Below are 22,510 nucleotides of genomic sequence, written 5' to 3' on the forward strand. Positions count from 1 at the left end.
GACATGTGCATATATTAGTTGTATGGCAACACCCCCACTCCTAGGACTTTGCTGAAAGAAGCAGGTTTACATAGCAAAAATAAAGAGGAAACATGTCGCTCTAACCCTATATCCACATTACCGGGAAATTTCCTTTAACCAGGAAGTGGAAACAAGGGCTGTATTGCCATGCTCTAAAGCATTACTGCTATGGAGTACATCTGGGTAAATGAAAGGTTAACAGGGGCATGAGAGACAAATTAACCCACATGCTCACACCTGGAGGGTCAGACTCAATTTGTAATCAGAGCCACCTGGGGAGAAGGTAAAGGAAGGAGCTCACAGCAGAGAGACACAGCAAAAGAAGGGTCTGGAGTTCTCTATCTTAGGGAAAGTAACTAGGGAGAAGTTGTTACAATGAAGCTAGTTCTGTGGTGTGTCTGGAGACAGGTGCAGTGCCCTTAGCCCTCTGAGTTAGCATTCTGGAAGAGGAACAGAAAGCTGAAAGCCCAAGCCCAGGGCAGGAAGTGGCAGGGCAAGTATTGGTTTAAGTTGTTTTATTTGGGAGGCATGAATTCTGCTGAGAGATGCTGGGCTGAAGCCCAGAAACTGTTGACTCTGAGAAAAGTGAGACTGGAGAAGAGCTCAGGAGGACTGGAATATTTCAAATGGGTGACTGGAACTGAGCAAGATGCTGTTTACTGGGGACACTGGTACACCAGAAAGGGGGTGTCTGTGAATGACTTGGCTGTAGGGCTGAATTACTGGAAGAACCAGACCACAGGATCCCACTGGTTTTGGAAGAAGGGGACTGAAGGGAAAGCTCTGCAACAAGGCACCCACCCGTGAAAGGGGAATGCTGGCTGGTGAGTATCTCTTCTGCAGAGACACAAGAAAGTTCGCATTATAAGGTGGCTTTGGTAATCCAAGATCATTTATTTGCACAAGTCACGGAGTAAGTTAAGGAAGGAGCTGGCAGGCTCACATTGGGATTTACTTGGTTTAAGCCCAACTGCTAGAATTCTAGTATTGTCTTGCCATTTCCCATACTGTTGGTTGTTTTCATTGTAAAAAGTCTATTTTTGCACTGTATGAGAGAAATAAAAGTGGTAACCTGTGAAGGCAACATTAATAGTGTTCTTGTACTAGTTGGAGCGTAATATAGCACTGGCAGTGCCATTGCTTTTAATGTGGTACAACTTGCTTTTTCAAGCCTGTTCCAAAGCCCTGTGATTTTTTTAAATGGGTTTTGGAGAACAAGCGCTAATGTTCTGAGTATTCATACTGTGCAGCATAGCAGCAATGCTGACATCATAAATAGCTGTGGTTTCATCATAGTATTCAGCATCTTGTGTTATTAATCAATAGGTTAAATATACAGGAACAACCCTGTTAAAAAATCCACACGCATGAAGCTACGCACCGCAATCATTTTGGCAGGCAATTGTGTAGCTCCATTGGTGAACGCAGTTAATCCATGAATTGCATGAGGGCATTAGCGTGGGTTAGCCTCTCCACTCCCATGAGTTGGTTAAATTCCATATGATGGGGGGCGGCGGCGGCGGCGGCACACAAAACTATGGACATAAATCCCTAGCCTAGCAAGGTCTCTCAAAACCTTTAACCAGCTCTGTCTGAATTGGGACCAATAGGCAACAACTACAATTATTAGAAAGAGAAGCAAGATTGTATTAACTACCACATTTGAAACCAACACAGAATTCGAAGTAGGATATATGAAGCTGTATTGTGATATGAAGATTTTTATGAGTTCAGGATGCCATGGGTGAGCTGTGCTCACTCATGAGTTCAGTGCAGGTCAGTTACGCAATCCGATGTGCAAAACTTGTCTTATATTATTCCACCAGATAGTCTATGCAAGTTGCAAAAAGTAGTTTAGGAGATGTTACAGCATATTGGCTTACAGTCTCCTTATTCTTTCCCTAATGAAGATAGGCACATCAGTTACCTCACATCACTGTAGATTTCTGATAGGGGAAGGAAAATTTGTATATCACTGTTTAGAAATTGTAAAATTGCATGCAATTGTTGTTCCATTGTGATTTTTAAATCCCAGATATCTCCTCAGCTAGCAGGGCTACAAACAGCAAATGTCCAATACCAGTCGGAAGAGAGATTCCTAACTTTCAGGCTGGGGTAACATTTAAAGCTGTCAGTCATTCAAGAATGATTTACCATCCTGCCCTTAATTCAAAATGAAATGCCACTGCATTCTGCTACACAGTAATTTTAAAGCAAAGAGTTGTGACCCAAGGACCTCTTGGTGCTAATAGGCTGAGGACACGGGGAATGCATAGAGTGTTATTGGATCCCCTGGGTCAGATATTTGCATAATAGCTCGCCAGTAGGTGAGGTCTCCTCCAAGAACTAGAAGCCCATTGGTCATGATAATCATTGCAAAATGTATTACAGATAGCATCTAAGGACTTACTGAAATTGCTTATGAGGTCTGGTAGTAAGGGAGGTCACCAAGAGGTGACATTGATTGCAGATATTCCTTTCAGGCAGCAGGTAAAGGGTCCCTTTCACTAGATAGCGTATGCCTATTTGCTGAATGAGTTGAGCATGGCATGAAGGACTATAAAATCTACAAGAGAGGAAATGTTATAAAATTAAACAGGCAGCAAGAAGTTTATCCTGTTCATGAATGAAGACCAAGTATTGTTCTGGCATATCTTGGGTGCAGGGGAGCACAGAGTACTTTACGTAGGAAGTAGGCTGACAATGTGCAGAATCTGGTGATAAAGCATTAAAAGGATTTTGGGTAAGCAATGATCTACACAAAGGGACCAGCTCACTAATTAAATCTAGGATCTAGAAAGGGTTTTATATGCTTATGTTTTATACTTTTTGATGTAACCATTTGTTTCCAAAACTTATAGTGGCAATTATTTGAATCTCTGTGCTTTGATAATTAAACTTCTGAATGCTGTGAGCAGAGTATATCAGTGAACTCAGATGGAATAAGTTGGGGTGTATGGTTTCTGTGGAAGTAGTGGATCTGTGAATGCTGCAAGTGTCCAGTGGGACAAGAGCTGGACACATCAGAAGGATGCTGGGAGGACTGGGGGCTGGAATTGCCCATTGTTATCCTGTAAAGAGACATTAGGGCCTAAAGGGGAGAACTTGTGTTGGCTATGGCTAGTGGAGATGAAGAGCTGAACCTCAACAGAATCAGACAAGGCTTCTAATGCTAAGGGCAGGTGGCTGTGAGGTGCCTCCAAACTTGGGGCACACCACAGGAGTGTCTCCCTGACCGTTCGCTGTTGCTAGGCTTTGACTGTTAGTCCTGATAGTGAGAGCGAGTGGGGCCAACAGCCACCACAGGCCCTGGGCCTAGGTCCGGAGGGTGCTGGCTTCATGTCCCAGAAGAGTCAGGGTCTTGTGCAGCAGGGGCAGAGTTGGGAGCAGCCAGCCCTCAACGCCACCCAGACTGCGCCACTGTCCGTCAGCCCTCATGGCCCTGTGGAGCACATGGTGCTTTGGCTGCAGTTCAAAGAAGGCCAGGACTCCAGCCACTGCCTCCAAAGCAGTGGTGGGAGCCTGAAGCCTGGGCCTCTTAGAATTGCTGGGCCCTGGGGTAACTCTTTACCCGCTCCCCCAGTTGGCAGGCTTGGTGAGAGCTTGTGTGACAAATACAGATGAGGTGATTAAAGTTACATAAGAATGTGATAACTTTTCTGCAGGCTTACCTGCTTTAAAAATATCTGCAGAGATCACCATCCCGTATGTGTGCAGAGGGGTGTAACACAGTGCATGTGCTTTAAAAGTTTCACTGGTTTCCTTTGCAAGCACTGATATGTTCTTTTCTAGGTTGTATCATGACACAATAAAAAAAAAAAAAACAAACACAAAACAAAACTCATATGGCAATGACTGACTTAGTCACCTAGCAATTTTATTAAGTCCCCAGGTGTTCCTAGCCTGTTAGAAAACAAGATTATGGAGAACTGTCAGAGGGAATGATTGATATGACATCCTCCACATTGCAACAGGGAGGAGAAGAGCACTTAGATTTAATAGCTGATACAAACAAGGATTTTAATTTTCTTCTTTTTTAAAAATATATTAATAGGGAATTTTTAGTAGACAGCAGGGTATCTAATATCTAAATGATCCAAGGGGACGTCGATTACAGCATTTGAATATTTCATAGCTAGTTCATTACTTCCATCCAGAATATATCAGGTCAAGTTGCATATCAAGAGTTAGTGCTGCATGCACAGCAAATACTAAAGCTTTGTTCAGAATATTAGATCTTGAATTTTCTTTTTTATATAAAATGGCATTTTAAATACTTTCTGTATTCGCTTTGTTTCCAGAATCTCATTATTAAAGATTTCCATTATCCATGCAAGATCTGATGGCATTTTGTGTGATAGCCTCGTTTCCATTATCTTGTTTTGAGGGTAAACCTCTGGAATTCTGCAGATAAAAACAAAATAGGGTAATTTATATTCCTAATACAATAGGCTAGGCAAAACATAGGTGTCTTTTGTGGTTTGGTCATGGTTTCAGATTTCTTGTTTTTTATAAACTTGGGTTGAATGTTTGACAGGACATATCTGTATGAGCCTTTTAGCACTTTCAGAATGACTGCAGTGGTGGGGTCTTAAATATTGATGCCTCAGTATACAGCCGCTTCAGGCTCTGTGAAACCTTTTAGAAGCAGTGCACATGCTTTCTCTTGAAGGCACAACATAAGTTTTATGGGACACACTGCTATAAAGCAATTAATCACACATAGCTGTATAAGCCCCAATGTATGTAGTAGTATTTTATTAACTTTAGTTTTGTATCTGATTATGTAGTCCTAAAAATACAGCATGAAACCTGCTTAGAATCCATTTCTAACATGATTAATTTTATCAAGTTATTCCATGTATGCTGTCAGTTTTTTTCACAACAGAGCTCACAGATACAAACTGTTTTTTTTTTTCCCCCTACACTCTCAAAGAGGAGGAATGAAGGATCAGAAATGTATTCAGCTGTGTTCCCGTTTAAATGTTTCTCATCCTTAAGGAGGGAGACAACAGTATCAGGCAAACAGTCCTCTAGTTCGTGTATCTTCTGTTGAAGTTTCTGTTGTACTGGTGGGGCGGGGGATGTGGTTATGTTTAGCATTAAAGTACAGTCAAACAGTTCATGTTCTTAAATGAAGTCATGCATCTGAGAAGTGGGCTACAGCCCATAAAGACTTAGTCCCTAATAAAATCTTAGTCTTTAAGATGACATAGGACTTCACAATAATATATGGGTTTATTTGGCAGAGAAACCTAGAACAATTTATCAGAGAAATTATCCAGTATTTCAGAATGTAGAAGTTGCCAAGTACTTCTGTTTAAATAGGCACTAAGGTACCTACTTATCTTTGGCTCTGTGTGCTTAAGACTAGGCATATGACTAAGTGGCTTACAGGATCGTTCCATAGCAAAACTGGACCTAGAATCTGCAGCAATGACAACCCTGCTCTAACACATGACCTTTGAGACATTTCAAGTACATTTCAAAGTATTTTTAGACTGCCTCAAAATATGAGGATGAATAATCAATCACACGCTATTCTTCGTGTTTATGACTGATACTGAAGTCATCCAAGTTGAGAGACAATATAGTAAACCCTGGATTTAAGGGACTAATGGGAGGGAAAGGTGTCTGGATCCCAAATCTCTGTTAAATCTGAGGGTTTATTACCTACCTACCTACCTACCTACCTACCTAGTCCCCTCCAGCCAGGAACTCACCAGACTGCAGTCCCTGGTGCTGGAACTGCTGGAGCCTGCTGTGTGGCTGGAGTTACTGGACTGCAGCTGGGATCCAGCCAAGCGCAGCAGGTGGTGCCCTGCTGTGCATGGCTGGAGGAGCTGCCATGAGCTCCTCCCAACAGGGGTGGGGCATGTAGACAAGTCCCATCTCCCTGTGTGCACACTTGACCCCACTGAGAGGCGCATGTGGCAGCTTCAGCAGTGGTGGTGGCTCCTCCAGGCAACAGGGGTAAGTCCCTTAACCTTTTTTGGGTGGTGGAAGAGAGGGGTGTGTGTGTGTGTGTGTGTGGGATTTTACAGACCCCAGTAGACTTCAGAAACAATGGGTTGTCCATTGTTCCCGAAGCCACTAAATTAGGGTCAGTAAAATCGAGGGGTTACTGTATGGTGTGCCTGCTTTGACTAACTGACTTCGGACAAACTGAGGTTTCATTTTAGAACAAACAAACAAACACAAAAATTTCTTGAGCTCTGTGTACCACAATGTATCTGCAAGATGATTAATACATTAGATAATTTGGCTCACTGTTTCTAGACATGCTCAAGTAGGTAGGAAAAATGAAATTGAGCAAAATATTGCACCTGTTGAACATCTGCCCCTTTTTCAGTGTGCCCCCCACCTCCTTTCTTGGTTAAGATTTAATCAGTCTTCTCTGGATTAAGCCTGAATCAGATGTCTCCCTCGATTCCAGATGTATACTTGCGACAGGGATACCCACAAGTCTGTAAACCTGGCGTACTGCTGGTGTTGTAATCCCTCTCCCCTCAGGGATTTACACAATCGTTGAATAGAAGTGATGAGGGCACTGAGTCCTGTGAAACAACCCAGAGGAGGGGCCATGGGGAAGGACAGCTGCTCATCACCTGGCCCTCCAATGCATGGGGAAAAGAAGGCAGTTACCCTGGGGTTCAGTAATTCAAAAGGGCCCAAGGCTCCCGGTAGCTGCTGTCACCAGTGCCTTGGGATCTTTAAATTACTGCTGGAGCCCTGGGTGATGCGCTCTGGGCAGCTCTGAGGGCTGCCTGACTGAGTGCAGGAGGTGAGGAGGGCAACAATATAATGCACTCCAGGCAGCATTCTGTCTGAGGCCATGCCCAATCCAGGAGCACAGATGCGGATCCCTCCTGCACCTCAGCCAGGGGCCTGACAAATCTGCCAGCTCCCGTGATCGTGATACTCCATGGTCTGTCAGAGCAGAAAGCCCAGCTGAGCAAAGGTCATACCATGCACGTCTGCCAAGACTGTACACCATAAGCAAAAAGCAATAATGCTGCTCATGACTTTTATAACAGACCCTAATCAGCTTTCCCTGAAGAGCAGCTTTTGTGAGAGTCTTCTCTGATCGTGGCTTTCATTTGTATATAGACCACGGCACTGAAGTTTCTCAACTAGGACCATCAATTAATGCATGTGACTAACACAGGGACAGAAGTAACACAATCACAGGTGTTGACCACATTGACAGTGGGGCTCCCTTCCCTAGCCACACACTGGCACCAGGCTGCCAGGATTCCCCTGGCCCTGAATGGGGTCCCTGTGTCTGTGGGGCCTGCTCCCAGCCAGGGTCCCTGCGGCTGTGGGGCTGCCAGAAGGGCTTTGCTCCCCAGCCACCTTCCAGCAGTGGGAGTGCATGGGTTCTCCACAGTGAGGCTACAGGGCTCCCCCAGCTGTGGTCCCTGCAGCTGTGGGACTGCTGGCTGGGCTGTGTTGCACAGCCTGGCTTCCACGACCTGACCCTGCCAGTGGGGCTCTGAGGCAGGGCTCCCCAACCCCAGCCAGCTTGGTCCAGGTGCTCTCTAGTCCAGCAACATCCATTGCCCTGCTGGAGGAGGGATGTTGCCAGATGAGTGTGCTGGATTAGGGAGATTCAACCTGTATTGGGATGTAAGGGCAAACCTATCCTTAAGGTTGTTTAACAGGACAATTAATTGTGATTGTCTTTTTTTTTTAGTTGCTTGACAGCCCTATTCTCAACCATTTATGAAAATCTAAAGTTACTTAAGGTTTGTCTCCTCATTGAGAAGATAATTCAGCTCATTAAGAACTCATCTACAAACAATTCCAGGGAAACTATTACGTTCAGGCATTGTACTTCCTGACAAAATTCTGGACAGATAGTATAGGTGCTTTTGCAGGAGATGGCAAGCGATTCTCCTGAAGTTTTATTTGAAGGTTTATAAAACACTGTGCAGTCCCTGGGTGAAATAGGTAGAGTACAGCTGGAACGGACACTTCTACATCAGGTAGTCTTTCTCTAGACCATATACAGAACAGTAGAAAAAGCTAAAGTCTGGAGTGGGAAACATACACAAATGTTCACTTTGGGCACAAAGTTTCAAAACAGGCTGTGTCTACGCTGCAAAAAATTACTTTGAAGTAGAGCATCTATGCACACCCTACTTCAAAGTTTAATTTCAAAGTAGGGCACTACTCCATTTGCTGGGAACGGAGTAAGGACTTTGAAGTCGGGCTCCCTACTTCAACATTAATTCTCTGCTGGCTACCTCGATGTAGTGCCTATCTTTGAAGTTAGTTCCTGGTACAGATGCATTCTGGGTGGGGTGGGGGGTTCTAAGGGGCCTGAATTTCTGATTGATCAGAGACACTGTACTAGAGGGCTGAAGTTTTTTCCTCCTCTGAGAGTTTCTATAACCGCAACTGACATTAAAAAAAAAAACAAAACAGCAGAAAAATATTTTGTTTAAAATTGGATAAAATTGCTTAAACGGGATAAAAACAGGCTTATGTACATTTTCTTTAATCTCCCACTTTAGTGCCACAGCATAAATTAGAGCAGCTTTTAGCTCTGCTTTACATAGCCAGCCAGTGGCCTTGAGGGTATAGAGATCTCCCTGGTTGAGCTGCTTTGCCCCATGCCCTGTTCAGGGAGACAAGAGACCTAGAAGTTGCTATGCTGACTCTACACAATATCTGCCAATCGGATAAAATTGGCTTTAGCACCATTAGTCCTAGCAGTACAAGACAAAGGCTGCAGCCCAAAACCAAGCACTGAAACTGTGTGTGTCTACATGGGGGTGGTGGATATTCTGGAATAAGTGAGAACACTGACAAATGGAAAGCATACAATGCAGCTGGGCACTGGGGCCTGATGATTCTAAGAGTCTTGGGGCTCTCAGCTAATGCTCCTATAGAAGCAGCGGTGGCCTGAGCCCTGTCTCTCCCCCCGCCCCCTCTTTGAATCACTGCAGCAGCACTGCACCAGGCCCTCCACAGGGCACTGAGGGAGGGCCCCAGCACTGCAGTTTGGATGGTGCTGAGGGCTGGCTGTCCTGGCCCCACCTGTTCCAGGATGAAGAACCGACCTCATACAGACACCTTGCCCTGTGGCCCAGCCCTACAGAATGCAACAAAACAAATATCTAAAGGTCAAAGGTCCAGAGCAACTTAGACACAAGTGTCAATCAAAATAATTAGTGAATACATATAGGCAAATAAGACTATATCTATACCGAACCATAGTGTAGATAATGAGGGTCTGAATTTGCAGAGTGCCCCAAACAACCTCCAATAGAGCTGATAGCATGAGCAAAAATGTATCTACTTCTCATTAATATATCCTTTCCAATGGGATTGTGTTAATATGAAATTTAGGGGTGTCTTTTTTTTTTTGGTTCGCACCTGCTTATTCCATATACTTTGCAATCCCTATGCTCTGCACTGAGGTGAAGTGTATTCCACATTCAGGCTTTCAAAACAGACCAGAATGGGCTCATCGAAAACTCATTAATCCAAACAAGCTGTACCTATCAATAATAATTAGTTTAATCAGTTATAATTTAAATCTCAATCGTCATATCCAAATGGCATGATTTTGGCAGCCACACTGCTAAAAATGGATGAATGGTGCTGACCTCTTTTTTTTTAGTACTTGCCTTGAGTGCAGTTGTGTTTGTGAGGACATAATCTTCTCCATCTCCTCCATTGCTGATATCCCAATCACAAGTATGTTATTTCAGGAGGGAAATAAGCAGCATGAATACAGCAAATCTTTGAGTAAAGACTGGCCAACCTGTAGAGGCCAGGCCAACAAAAATTAGTGGCGTAGTAATTTCCAAGGCTAACATTAACCAGGAATGTTTCCCATCCAGGCCCAAATGTATTAAATTCCTACCAAATATTGGCCAGTGGTGACTACCGATTAGTACTGGTTTTGGCATATTTCTATTTGAAGGTGGCTTATTCTGGGCCTGAATCTGGTCTCACTGGAATTAATTGGGAGTTTTGCCACTGGCTTCATCAATAGTAGCAGAGCGGATTGCTTTTATGCAAATATACTTAGGGCTAAGTAAAAAGAGAGGAATGACATGAAGAAAATAAACAACATGAGCAAAATAATTTCTTAGCACAATGCTTTTCCGAAGTTTTCTAGGAGATGTCAAGTGTCAAATCTGTACAGCTTTTTCTTCCTGAATGATTTTTAGAAATGATTTTAAAACACATTCTTGACTATATGTTGTAATAGGTCATTTGTACTTTTACAGCAGTAATGTGTAAATTGCATCTTGGTGAGGTTATCAACTGGTGCAAATAATGCAGTTCACCTTGGGTTACTGTAGCCACAGCCATTATTTTCTACAGCTATTGTATTCAATTCTATTGTGAAATTTTACAGCAAGACTATCTTCTTCATGTCACCACCAAATTGGTTACAATGGTATGTGTCTAATGAAAAGTTTAAGACCAAAAAAGAACCTCTCATGGTTTCTAAAAAGTTTTGCTTTTCAGGAGGAAAATCGTTACTAGCTTCTTAACAAAATATTGCTCACAAAACTTAACCCATTGATTCTAGTAGTGAACAAACTTCAAGTAATAGTCAATATTTCAAAGCATTCACTATTCCTGTCTTAATCTTCCTCAGACATCCCTATTGCCTGTTTCGTTTCCTTAAGATTTATAGAGATCCCCATGATGTGGCACCATGAACTGAGAGTCTGAGTGACAGTGGCCTTGATTATACAGAGGGCTGTCCTGGCAATACTGCCATTCTCAATTATTCTGTGTTTGGAAAAAGGGCTAACAATAATGTGGAGACCAGAAGGTCTGAAGTCATACTTGCTTTCACCTAACAGGGTAATGAATCTACTTCCTTTAACTCTTAAGCTATCGGGAACACACTCAAGCAAAACTGCAACCCATTAAAACGTTGATATTTATTGAGCAAAGTTGGAAAAACCGTTTCAAACACCTCCCTTCGTGGTACCTCTCACAATACTTGAGGCAGTTTTTATTACCTGACTTTATAAACTGGGGTCATCTCTGTATGGAACTAATTCTTGGCATCATGTATAAACATTTATACCCTGGCACTAGTCAGATCCACTTTTTAAAAAAAAGAAAATTACAGAAACGCTACCTTTAATGTAAACTAATTATTACAAAAGATGTGTGATTATACACTTTTATATATACTAAATCTAATAGTATGTTCCATGCCAAAAAAAAAAAAAGCCAGCCTTATAGAAGGTAAAGAACCACAATTTTACCATAGAAATGGTTCAAATTGTGCAGAGGTTACATTTTATTCCTCAAGGGGGAAAAAAGCAAAGCTGGTGGGAGGAGGGGGAGAGAAACTGCTTCGTTTTGCTATATTCTGCTTGTGGCTCTTGCAAGAGCCTTCCACTATTTGACTTGCAAACTTTAGAAATTCCACCTACTGTTGTACAGTCCACGGCAGTTGTGTGCCAAACACCTGCATCTTTGAAGGAACATCATCTTCCCAGAACAAAGTACAGTAAAATCTCGAAGCGGGTCTTTGCCCACAAAAGCTATGCTCCAAAATGTTAGTCTATAAGGTGCCACAGGACTTCCTGTTGTTCTTTTATCCGGTATTCATTGAACTGGAGCTCTCAGATAACCAGCACAAACATGCTGCTTTCTCCTGGCCCCATCACTGCTGGAGTTCCTTCAGTCCCAGAAGGCTTTCCAGAGCTGCTAGCATTCCCCCATCGCCCCGGTGGCTTGATGGTGTTACTGTGGCCCTGTCCCCACCTGGCTTCCCAGCCCTGGTGGCTTTCTGGAGTTTCCCCAGCTGTGGCAGCTTCCCTGCCCCAGCTAGCTTCCCAACCCCAGTGGCATTATCCCAGCCCCAGCACTGCTGGCATTTCCATGGCCCCATTTGGGGATCGCACAGCTTTGCCTTTCCAGAACCATGCCTGTGCCTTCCCAGTTGCTCTCCCTTAACAAGCGCAACTGCATATCTGGCAACCTTTTGGTCCTGGAATTGTCAGATATGAGTTTACTGTATTAGTAACTAAACTGCATTTTCTGTTCATGTGGGCTGGGGAAATGTTGCTCTCCTTCAGGCTGTGGCGTGGGAACAGAAACACTCCAGTGTCACTGCTACAGCCCCTGAAGTTGTGGCACTCCTCTGTGTGACGTGGCTGCTGTATGGCAACCCCAAGCATTAAAGAAAAAGAATCAGACATCCAAAAATCATGAGACTTTAAAAATGGGTTGGATGTTCTTTTTATTTGCCATTTTGAGTGTTTGTAAGCTTATTTTTCCTTAACCATGAAAACTAGTGGCTATTACAAATGAAAGCTGAGATTATCATTTGCTCCAGCAGCTGGGGCTTTAAGAAAATCACTACATTTCTGGGTTGGAAGTAGCTTAGAGAGTAAGTCTGCACCATGTTCGTGCAGTGGTGTAGTCTCCCTTTCAAAAGGCTGTGTTCAGCTCTCTACTTTGGAGCTCAGGTCGGGACTAGCTTCCCCTTCATCACTAGAACAATCCTGAGAGGCGCTATAACCCTATGTGCAAAGTCAGAACACCACTTTGTTTAGGGGGCCTGAGACCAACAGCCTCCTTTCCTCCTCATTCTGGGTGGGCCCTGCCCATCATTCCCCTTGAAATGCCTTGGCTAGTGGGAGAGGCAGCTCTGACATGGGGCAGGGACATATCAAGAACAGGAGCGCCAAAAATCATGCAATGCCTATGCAGGAACTGGTTGTATTCAGATTTTGTTTGTGTGTTTCAAGTACAGGCCATTTTAACAATGAAGGTAAAAATAAGTTTCAAGGCATATTCCTAACTGGAGTCCTTGGAAGCATGTTTGAAGGGTTTTTTTAAAATCCCACATGATGTACTGGTAGTACATTAAAATCAAATTTTTGCTGTCAATACTTACTTTTTGCAGAAGCATCATTTTTAAGAGGAAAGAGACATGGCTATTTTAATCATCAGATTCCAACCTAGAAAATCTGGAGATTTCTTTCAAAAAGCTGACATGTCCTCAAGCATATGAGAATTCAGTCCCTCTCACACAGGCACCTCTTTGAAATTGCATTGCTTAGGCTCCTGATTTACAGGAACTTTCTAGAAACACTTCCTGATAGCAGGAGCCTTTAAATGTGGCAGAGAGAAATAGAGGCAGTTCTAAAATAACCATTAGAAGAGGGGGAGAGTGATGCAGCTGCCAGCTTTGAAATATCCTAGTTGGCTTTCCCTTGCTTCTCTCACAGTTAATTCAGAGTTTGCTGTGCTCTTATCTTACTAACAGAACAAGTGGCCAGGATTATTGTAAAGGGAAGGAATTCTCCCCTTTGTGAAGTGGAGCTGGCCTCCTGCGTGACTTGAATCACTCCCCTTAAAGGTGAGGAGTCACATTTCCGATGCCATGGAGCAGCTCTTCAGCTGGTATGCGTCAACAGCTTCTCTGAAGTCAATGGAGCGCCACTGTCAATTGACTTAAATGAGCTGTGACGACTTTCTCCAGTTGAAGGTCCCCTCCCACATCCTACTCCAGTGCCTGAAAGTGCTATAATTAAGATGAAAAAGCTTGCCATAGCTCAAAAATACCTGCTTAATTTTTCTTGAAAATAAAAACAAAACAAAAAAAGCCCGTACTTTTGCTAGACATCAAGCATGGAAAAATTCAAAAATTTCAACAGATGACCATGTCAGGAAGCTGCAAGTCATGTTGGAAACTTTTACAATGGTAAATATAGAAGTTATTACCAGAGGAACTACAAAAATGTATATGGGGCTGTTAAAACACTCTCATGTGAACTTAATTCTTAGAGGAGCAGGTTTCCTGCTAGTCCTAGACTTAGCCAGTGGACATGCAAAATCCTAACAAAAGGACTCCTGGTAAGCCAGTCTGTCAATATTTTCAGTGTTGTAGATAAGTGCTTTCAACTGTAAATTCTGCTTGGCACATAGCATGTCACATCAGGTCCCAAATTTTCAACAGAGCTTCAAAAATAGATCCGCAGTTATTGCGGACACATCTACTTGCCCATGCAACAAGAACATACAAACCAAATGAATAATTTTGGCCTCCCAATGCCCACGTGTGGTTTTCTTAAAAATCAGGAAATGGTGTCCTAGGATAAGGAGCCACCTCGCAGGGTTTAAGGTGATTCTTGAAGCTGCTGAGTCTATTGCACTTCTGGACTGACATCTGGCACCTCCCCAGCTACACAGCACACAGGGAGACTGGCCTAAGATTACTAATCTCAAATGACCAAAATCCTTGGCTGAACTACTTTAAAATAAAAAAAATAAAGTCCATCCCATTACCCGAAGGCTGTTCTACGCTCCCCTCCAAATTTGAAGGGGGCATGTTAATCAGGGTGATGGGAGGTTACTAATGAAGTGCTATGATGGATATACAGCAATTAATCAGGCTAATTCTCCCCTGCAGCAACTTCGGAGTGCTGTAGCTGCAGGCACTTTGGAGTAAAGGCACTTCAAAGTAGTGCGGACACTGCCAAGTGCCTGTGGCCACGTGCATGCTGGCACTTCGAAGGTGCTGCGTGGGAGAATTAGCCTAATGAAATGCTGCATGTTCACTGCAGCGCTTCATTAGTAATTGCCAATCACCCTGATTAACGTGCCCCCCACTTCGAAGGGGGGCAAGTGTAGAGTAGCCCAAAATCTAGGATCTGTTTTGTTTTTCTCTGGCCACAGTTTCTCACTCTGCTTTTCTGGGTACAAGGCTGTGAAACTGTGTTTGTTTATTTATTCATTTATTTAAGATAATTGAATTTCTACTCCTCAGCAGGAAGCTTACCTCCATCTTCGGGTTGGGGAATGAATAGTTTCCTACTTTAATTTTCATTCTATGGTTTAATTCAGAGATTAACTGCATCCTTCTGAAAGCTTTTGCAGACAGAAATAGTCTGAACATTCCCAAACTATATTTCGCCATTAATGAAACTAGATAGAGTGTAGCTGACAATCTGTAGAATCTAATAAAGCTCCTCGCAAAAAATGTATTCTGTTAAACAGTGAAATGGGAGTTCTTTCTCCATCTCATTATTATTTACCATATCATTAGAGAAACTCCTCACTATAGATTTGTTTCCACAGGGGAACAGCAGCTCAAAATCCAGAGTAACAGTGCAGGTGGTCAGGAGTGCCAGTCCATATTTCTTACACCTGGGTCTCCTTGAGTCTGCCCAGTTAGGAACATGGCTATAGCTGGTGACTAGAAAAATAGCTGAATATAAACTTTCCCTGTGGGTTGTGTTTTTAGTCTTTCCTTATATCTAACATGCAAAAAATGGAAACTTTTCAGTGTGCTTATTAAGCTGCTGGTAGGTTTTACTTGCAGTCTTCTTTGTTTAAAAACCTGGTGGCTATAAAAGCATGACCAACAGAATTGCTCCTTTTCACTATAATTGGAGATTGTAGGACTGCTCTACCCCTAATCTTATGGTTCCTTTGAGCTGGTGTAGGTATAAATGAAGGGATGTTGGCTTTACTGAAGGATTTGTCAAACATATGCAAAGCAATAGGCTAGAACAGTGGTGTCTAATAGTAATTAAGGATTGCCACACTTGTGGCTGCCCTTCTGTATTTGCCACAGTAGCCCCCCCTGCAAGCTGAATGCAGCAGCTCACCAGAACCCCTGGGGCCCAGCTGGGCCCGCCAGGGCTGCAGGAGCTGCCGCTGCAGCCACGCGCTTGTCCCACCATGAGGTGGGGTGTATGTGCAGATGAGGCAGATGGCACTTGTGCACAGCTCGAAGGAGCCGCATTTAAAGGCAGTAAGAGCCACGTGTGGTTCCAGAACAAACTGCTGCACCACGGTGTCCCGTTTGCCCCATGTGGCAAGTGGGGAATGTACTGGATGCTGCGGGTAAAGAACTATATGCTGACCTAGATGCAGACAAGTACGTTATCGATGTGCATTGAATAAGACCACTGAATGTAACATGCTTTTTATTTCTCCCTTATTTCTGGGACACACTTTCACATTGCCACGGCAGGGAGTGATGTACAGCATCTACCACCCTGCCTTGTGCTGTGCTTTTTGTCATTCCTGACCGTACTGGTAGCAACAATGAACTACAACATGGTGGCCTGTGCTGGCTCAGGGGTAGGCCACAGAGACAAAACCCTTCTCTTCTCGCCCTCCACCTTTCTTTTTATGGAAGGGGCTGAACAAGCCAAACAGTTGTTTAGCCCCCATTTGAGACGGTGCCCTTCCTGAGCTGACTTCAGAGTCTGGGTCAGTGCCCCACATTCCACTATTTAATAAAAGAGAAAAGAGCTGTATAAAATGATAAACAGCAAGTATGGTCTGTAATATGCCAGAGTTCATCCTGGGCTTATCCACAGTGCTTTTATTATAGGGGAAAAAGGTGCTGGAACTCAAGTATGGCTCCTCATCAGGGTTAGGAGTTTGTTTTAATGTCGCAGTCGCTGCACGGCTGCGGGACAGGCAGGGTCTTCTGCTCCAGTCTCTGTCCCACTGTGAGATGGGCAGGATCTCATGCCCGGTCCCTGCGCTGCTGTGGGACCAACGGGATCTCGTGCCCGGTCCCTGTGCTGCAGCAGGGGATCCTGCCCTGTCCTCACGCTGCTGCAGAACTGGTGGTGAAAATTTTTCTAATGTCCTGATGGGAGTTCTGGCACTATTCCTCCCTCCGGTGCATTCTGACAGGAAAAAAGCCCTGTTTGTCCATATTCATATGTTCACCTTTCAGCAGCCCTCTCCTTAATGTACACTGGTTAAAAAAAGTTCAACTTTTATCTGTTAATAGTGCTTTCCATAGGCAGATCTTCAAGAACCTTTACAAACATGAGCTCACTGAGCATCTGTGTATCTCTGTGAGGTACATAATGTATTCATAAAATCTGCCAAGCAACACACACCAGGGTCCAAATCTCAGCTCAGACTGACGGGTTGCAAGAACTAAGCAGAATGGTTCCACAAAGAGCCATTCTTCTGGGAAACTCTTGTTTGACCTCACCCCAATCCGTGCACTTCTGATCACTTGTGTGTAAATAATGTGAACCCAGACCTTTCCAGGAGGAAGGTGTTTGGCTCACAGAGTGAGTACAGTTCTCCCTTGATATCCTATTACCTCCTCTTTCCGTGGGAGGTCTCCTTTTGGCATTACTGAAATTGGAGCAATCTCTTGAGCAAAACAGCTTCTTTTAAACCCTTCCCCCCCGCAACCTATTCCATAATCTGCAACTTCATTCCTTGTCCAGTTACTTGGATATCAGAAGCAAGACAAAATTTAGCAAAGCAATTGGTAGGTCACCTGGTGGGGGTAGATCAGAGGCCTCAGGGAAAATATAGCTTTGCAGGTGCCTGTATGCTAGATGTAGAAATCCATGAGAGTTGACAATTGGTGTTCCATTCATTGTGCCTCATGCATTGAAAATGTACTCTGAATTGCTCTTCGCATATTTTTGAAAAAAAGAAAAAAAAAAAAAGCATGACGCTAGTTGTGTTGTGCTACTGCTTTTGGGAGAATTAAATTCAGCCCCCACCCCCTGTGGCAGAGTGGCATGTTACAGAGACAGCGAATGCAGTGCCTGGGGGAGTGAGAACGAACAGCTCTGGTTGAATGAGTGGCAATGAATTCTCCTTCAAGATGCAATTCTGACCCCAGGGAAGTCCATTGCAAAATTTCCTTCGAGGTAAATGGAGCAAGGTTTGGCCCGTAATGCCTATGTTAGGAGTAGGGGGAGGAAGAACAGCTGTAAAAGTGCACAATCACACATTCGTATCTAAAAGCTTTTCTAGCTACCCCTTGAATAAATGCAATACTCTGAGAAGGAAAGCAGATGATTGCATGGTAACAGCATCTCTTGGAGCTGCCATAAGCATCCCACACTTTGTGTTTCAATTTAAGTACCTGTGCTGCTTTGACTTCATAAGAAAAGCCACATCTCTTTCTGTCTCTTTATTTAAGCAAGCCCATACCCTTATCTGTGAGCCCAATGCTAACGCACTTTGCAGAGATGCTGAGATTTGCTAGTGATCTACTTCTAAGCTGTGGTCTTGCGCGGCCATGTTGCAGAGGAAAAGAAGCCAGATAGAAAAGTGGTGGTTAACTTTTCACTTCAACGGAAGTGGAATCACTTCTGGAGCCTGGCAGAGTCTTGCCCTACCAAACTTCATGGTCATAGAATTTTAAAAATCACAAATTTAAGGATTTCAGCTATTTAAAGCAGAAATCAAATGGTGGTGTAAGTCAAGGGATCCTGACCCAAAACAGGATGGGGTAGGAGGGCACGGTACTTGTAACCCTTACTTCTGCATTGCCTTCAGAGTTAGGCCCTAAGCAGACTCCAGGCACCCAACTCTGAAGGCAGTGCAGAAATAAGGGTGGCATCATTGTGGCCCCAATATAATAGCCTTATGACAACCCCCCATCATAGCCCCCTTTTGAACTAGGACCCCCGCCCTAGTTTTGAGAGTTGCTGTTCTTGCCCTACACTAGTCAGATTTACAAAAATACCAGATTTCACAGTCTGACACATGGCCATGAAGTTAGCAGGGCCCTAGATATAAGCGATTAGTTCACTCCTAAGTAGTGCAGGCTGAGGGAAGGAATTCCATAATACTTCTAACTCCAGTCACCACCTATTTCCCCCCATCTCCAATTAATTCACTCCAGGAAGCAATCCTCCTGCGAGGACTTCCATATAAATTTTCAGCCCTCATCCCCCTTTCCCAAACGGTGTTGTGTTCTATCAACTATCCCTCCAGAGAGTCATATTTTTCTGTTATACATAACATCCCCCTTTATGCATACTGAAGTGACAGATGAAGACTAAAAGCTATGAATTGCTGTCTGGAGCAGCCACCAGCCTTTTCCTCGATTGTAGCTGCTGTGTGATGCCCACCTTCTATTTAAAGAACCTGCTAGATTTCTTGGTTGTGTGGGGTGTTTTTTTTATAAATTTTCCTTTATCCTCTCTGACTGAAACTTTTTGGTAAATTGTTATCTTAACCTCAGACAATTGTACGTTAATGGGATTGGAAAGTCATGATTCACGAAGATTAGTTCATTTTAAGTACTCCCATTGATTGAAGATTTGTATGTTATAGACTTGGGAACAAAGTCTCGCTCACCTGCAGTTAAGTGTGTGAGATTGCAGCCACAGTCCTGTTAGAGATTTGACACCCCACATATCCCTTAACAAATTCTTCATTGCTTTTAAATGTGGAGGGATAGGTTTCAGTAGTTAGGGGAATATTTTGGAAATTTTCTCTTTGAGATTCAAAAAACCTTTAAATGATTGTCTCCATATTTCAGAGTGTGTAAAGCATCTTTGTATCCTTCCCTCTGCTGAAATCACTTAAAATGGGACCCACCCTTTGGTAGGTTTTTAATAAGTATTTAGTTCTTGTAAGAAGCAGTTTTCAAGGGCACAAATGTTTGAGCAAACTGTTCCTATTTGAAAACTAGGAATGAATTTCTGTTAAGGCATCAGACTGAGGAGTAAAAAGCAACAGTGTTATGGATTGTATATTTGTCAAACTTTTGAAGCTACGAGGGGCTGTGTACATTAACTCACTGTGAACCCAACAAATGTCATCTCACCATCTTCCATTCACTGCCACTGAGAGTACTGAAAGCGATTCTACTGCAGTGTGTTTCTACTATACTTAGTTAACATAATTAAGGATAAGATTTCATCACAGAAATCATGGAGTCTGACTTTCTGAGACATCCATGCCATTTTCTGCTTCAGTTCTGTGCTTCAAGATTTCAGGACTGGAGCAGTCAGCTTCAGGGGTGTCGGGACAGAGCACTGAACTGCTGGATCATCCATTAATTTTTATATATTACCTGTGACCGAGCTGTGACTTTTAATAAAAATAACCATGAAAATCTTCACCTTAGGTTCAACCATGGTGGGGGCCAGAAGTGAGTAGTCAGTATCCCAGAGCAATTTTCTATGCACTTCCCACTGGCAGCTTTTATGAAAAGCACATGTGCCAAGATTGTTAATGATGCTGTTTGCCTTTACTGTATTCTGCAAGACCTGCCTTACTTGTTCTTTCTATTGGCTCAGTAAAGCTTGCTGAGCTATTTCCTCTGAAAAACCTTGAAGAGACTGAACTCTTATTAACATTCATCTAAATGGTTTCCTGGCCTTTGAGTTACTTTCTAATTGCTTTTCCCTATTTAGATTTTAATAGTGATGGTGAAAGGCTATAATGAGGAACTGAGCCACATTACCTAGAAAAGAGATGTCTAAATCAAACTCCCTATCAACTTGTTCCGGCAGGCAGGGACTTGGAAAGTGCCTTGCTGAGCTGAAATGCACAAAACTCCTAGCACACCTTGCAGCTACAACCAAAAGTGCATGTGTGCAGAGTGTTTACTGCATAAAAGAAACATTCAGTCTCCTTATTAGTCACCAGGGACTGAATTCTGTTACAATAGCGTAAATCCTGGACACAACAATGGTTACAGTGTAATTGCACAGATTTATACCTAAGCAACTGCAAGCCAGGCCCTCCAATGGGAGGAAGTGAGTGTCAAAAGGGACAGTTGCTCCAGAGCCAGGTGTTCCAAAGAGCCCTGGAGCTCTGGTACTTCAGCCACAGGAGTGGCTGGCGCTTTGGGCCTATTTGAACTGCAGCAGTACTGCTCCACGCAGCTGGGTGGGGCCAGGGGCCATCACCATGATCTGAGTGCCAGGGCCCCACCCTTCTGCCCTTGGCCTCTTCCCTTTCCAGGGGTGCAGAGCTGGACGACCTGGAACACTGCCCCAGGGCCCACAGTGGCTGTTGGTCCCTCTGCTGAGAGCGGCATGTGGCCTTAGATCCAGGTGGGGAACCCCTAGCCTGTGGGCTGGATTGCACCTACTGCAGGGAGGGTTGGAGCTCCCCTACCCACGTGGGCCAGATCAGGCAAGCTGGGTCTGCATGTGGGTCCACAGGCTCTGCCGGGGGCAGGGGAGTGGAGTAGGAAGTGGCTGTGTGGGTGCTGCTGCCACTTGCAGCTGTTCCCCAGAGATCCTCCCTTCCCCGGGCCCAGCCGCGGAGAGAGGAGAGGGAGTGGCAACTGTAGCACTTTGAGGATGCTTCATTCTGCTGCTCTTACTAGATAAATTTCCAGCCAATCGGCAGGGGATGAGGTGTCTGGGTGTGAAGGGGAGAGGGTGCAGAGCCATCTGCACTTAGGGGTGCTGCCCGGGTAAGCGGCACACCGTTGCCCAGACCTCACACCCCCTGACCACTCATGTGCCCCCTCCGATTTAGACCTCATCACTTTCCTTCCCTTGTGCCCATTGTGACTCCTTACCCACACTCTGCTCCTGCTACTTCCCTCCCAGATCCCACACCCCAAATGCTCCTGCCCCAACCCCTCTTCTGCATCCTCTCCCCTGCCCAGACCCCACACCCCAAGCCCACTTCCTGGCATCCTCCCCAACATTGAACTTTTCATTTTGTGGTCCCGTGCTGAGAGGGGCCCACAATATACTAGCCCTGGCTCCCCTATGCCCTGGGGCTGATGTGCAAGGGGAATAAGGGGAGTATTTTCTTTTGTTTTGAATTTTTTTTCTTTCCCCAGTCAGGGACCACATCAGTGGCGGGGGGGACTCCCCACCCATCTGACTTGTCTATGGGTCAGTGGCCCCAACCTGACAAAGGTCCCACATGTCTTCCTTAGATTATGACTTCTGAAAGTGCATTCAGGGAAAATTTTAAAGTGGCCATACAATGCAATAATAGTCTTAAAAATGTAGATTGGTTCCCCCCCAGTGCAAGTAATAGGAGATTGGAATGTCTGGGTATTGTAATCATTCAATGTGCTCCAGGACCAAAACAGCAAAGAATGGGGATTGGAAAAATCCAGAAGGCAAAAACTGAAATTGGAAGCAGCTAAATCTTCCTCTATTGTGAACAAAGAAGGCATATAATCATTATCCAAAAATAAGAATTGATTTAAAGAGTTGAGAGGAGTTTTTAGTCCAGCATGGCTGTAAAAAGTATGGATGAACTTTTCAGCATCTAGGTGCCAGAAGAGTGAGGAAACTTTTTTTCAGTGATATGGGATGTTATATTATGACAACCCAAAGATTTCTCTGCCCTCCAACCCCAAAAGACCCCAAGTTATTGCCCCAGCTGTCAGAAATCAACCCCTAAATTATAGCCCTGTCTGGTAAGGTACAAAAAAATCCACCAGAAGGAATTCTATACTAAGAACTAAATTCTATGGTTGTCCTGGTCCAGTAAATGAAAATGTTCACATCATTTAACTTGGGGTGAGAGAGAACCAACAATAAAACTGCAAGCATTTTAGACAAATTTAATTGAGGTAGATGAATTATCAACCACCCCAGGAACTCGCACAAAAACATACATCTTTTAGCTGACAATTTAAGACTATGCAACAAACTTCCTTTAGTTGCTGCTGTGTACATCTGGAATAATTTTATTCTCTTCAGTGAACTGAAACATGACAGAACAAATATAATAGCTTAGTAAAGAGGCAAAATGGGCCTGAGAAGTGATCTAT

The 22,510-nt window shown here is 43.9% G+C and overlaps 1 protein-coding gene across 5 annotated transcripts in view; it reads right to left on the bottom strand.

Annotated features, from left to right (window-relative positions):
* B3GALT1 (beta-1,3-galactosyltransferase 1) overlaps nucleotides 1-22,510 on the bottom strand; it is a 325,957-nt gene that overhangs the window by 23,910 nt on the left and 279,537 nt on the right. The window contains exon 1 of one of the 5 annotated variants that reach the window (XM_075001805.1): nucleotides 2,432-2,583. The exons of 3 other annotated variants lie outside the window; for them this stretch is intronic. The gene's annotated coding sequence lies outside the window, so the exon portion shown is untranslated. Of the gene's footprint in view, nucleotides 1-2,431; nucleotides 2,584-3,886; nucleotides 4,426-22,510 lie in introns of those variants that run through there. One more of the 5 variants, XR_012646456.1, reaches the window with a different exon arrangement.

Source organism: Carettochelys insculpta, chromosome 8 (genome assembly GCF_033958435.1).
Source record: "Carettochelys insculpta isolate YL-2023 chromosome 8, ASM3395843v1, whole genome shotgun sequence".
NCBI lineage: Eukaryota > Metazoa > Chordata > Testudines > Carettochelyidae > Carettochelys > Carettochelys insculpta.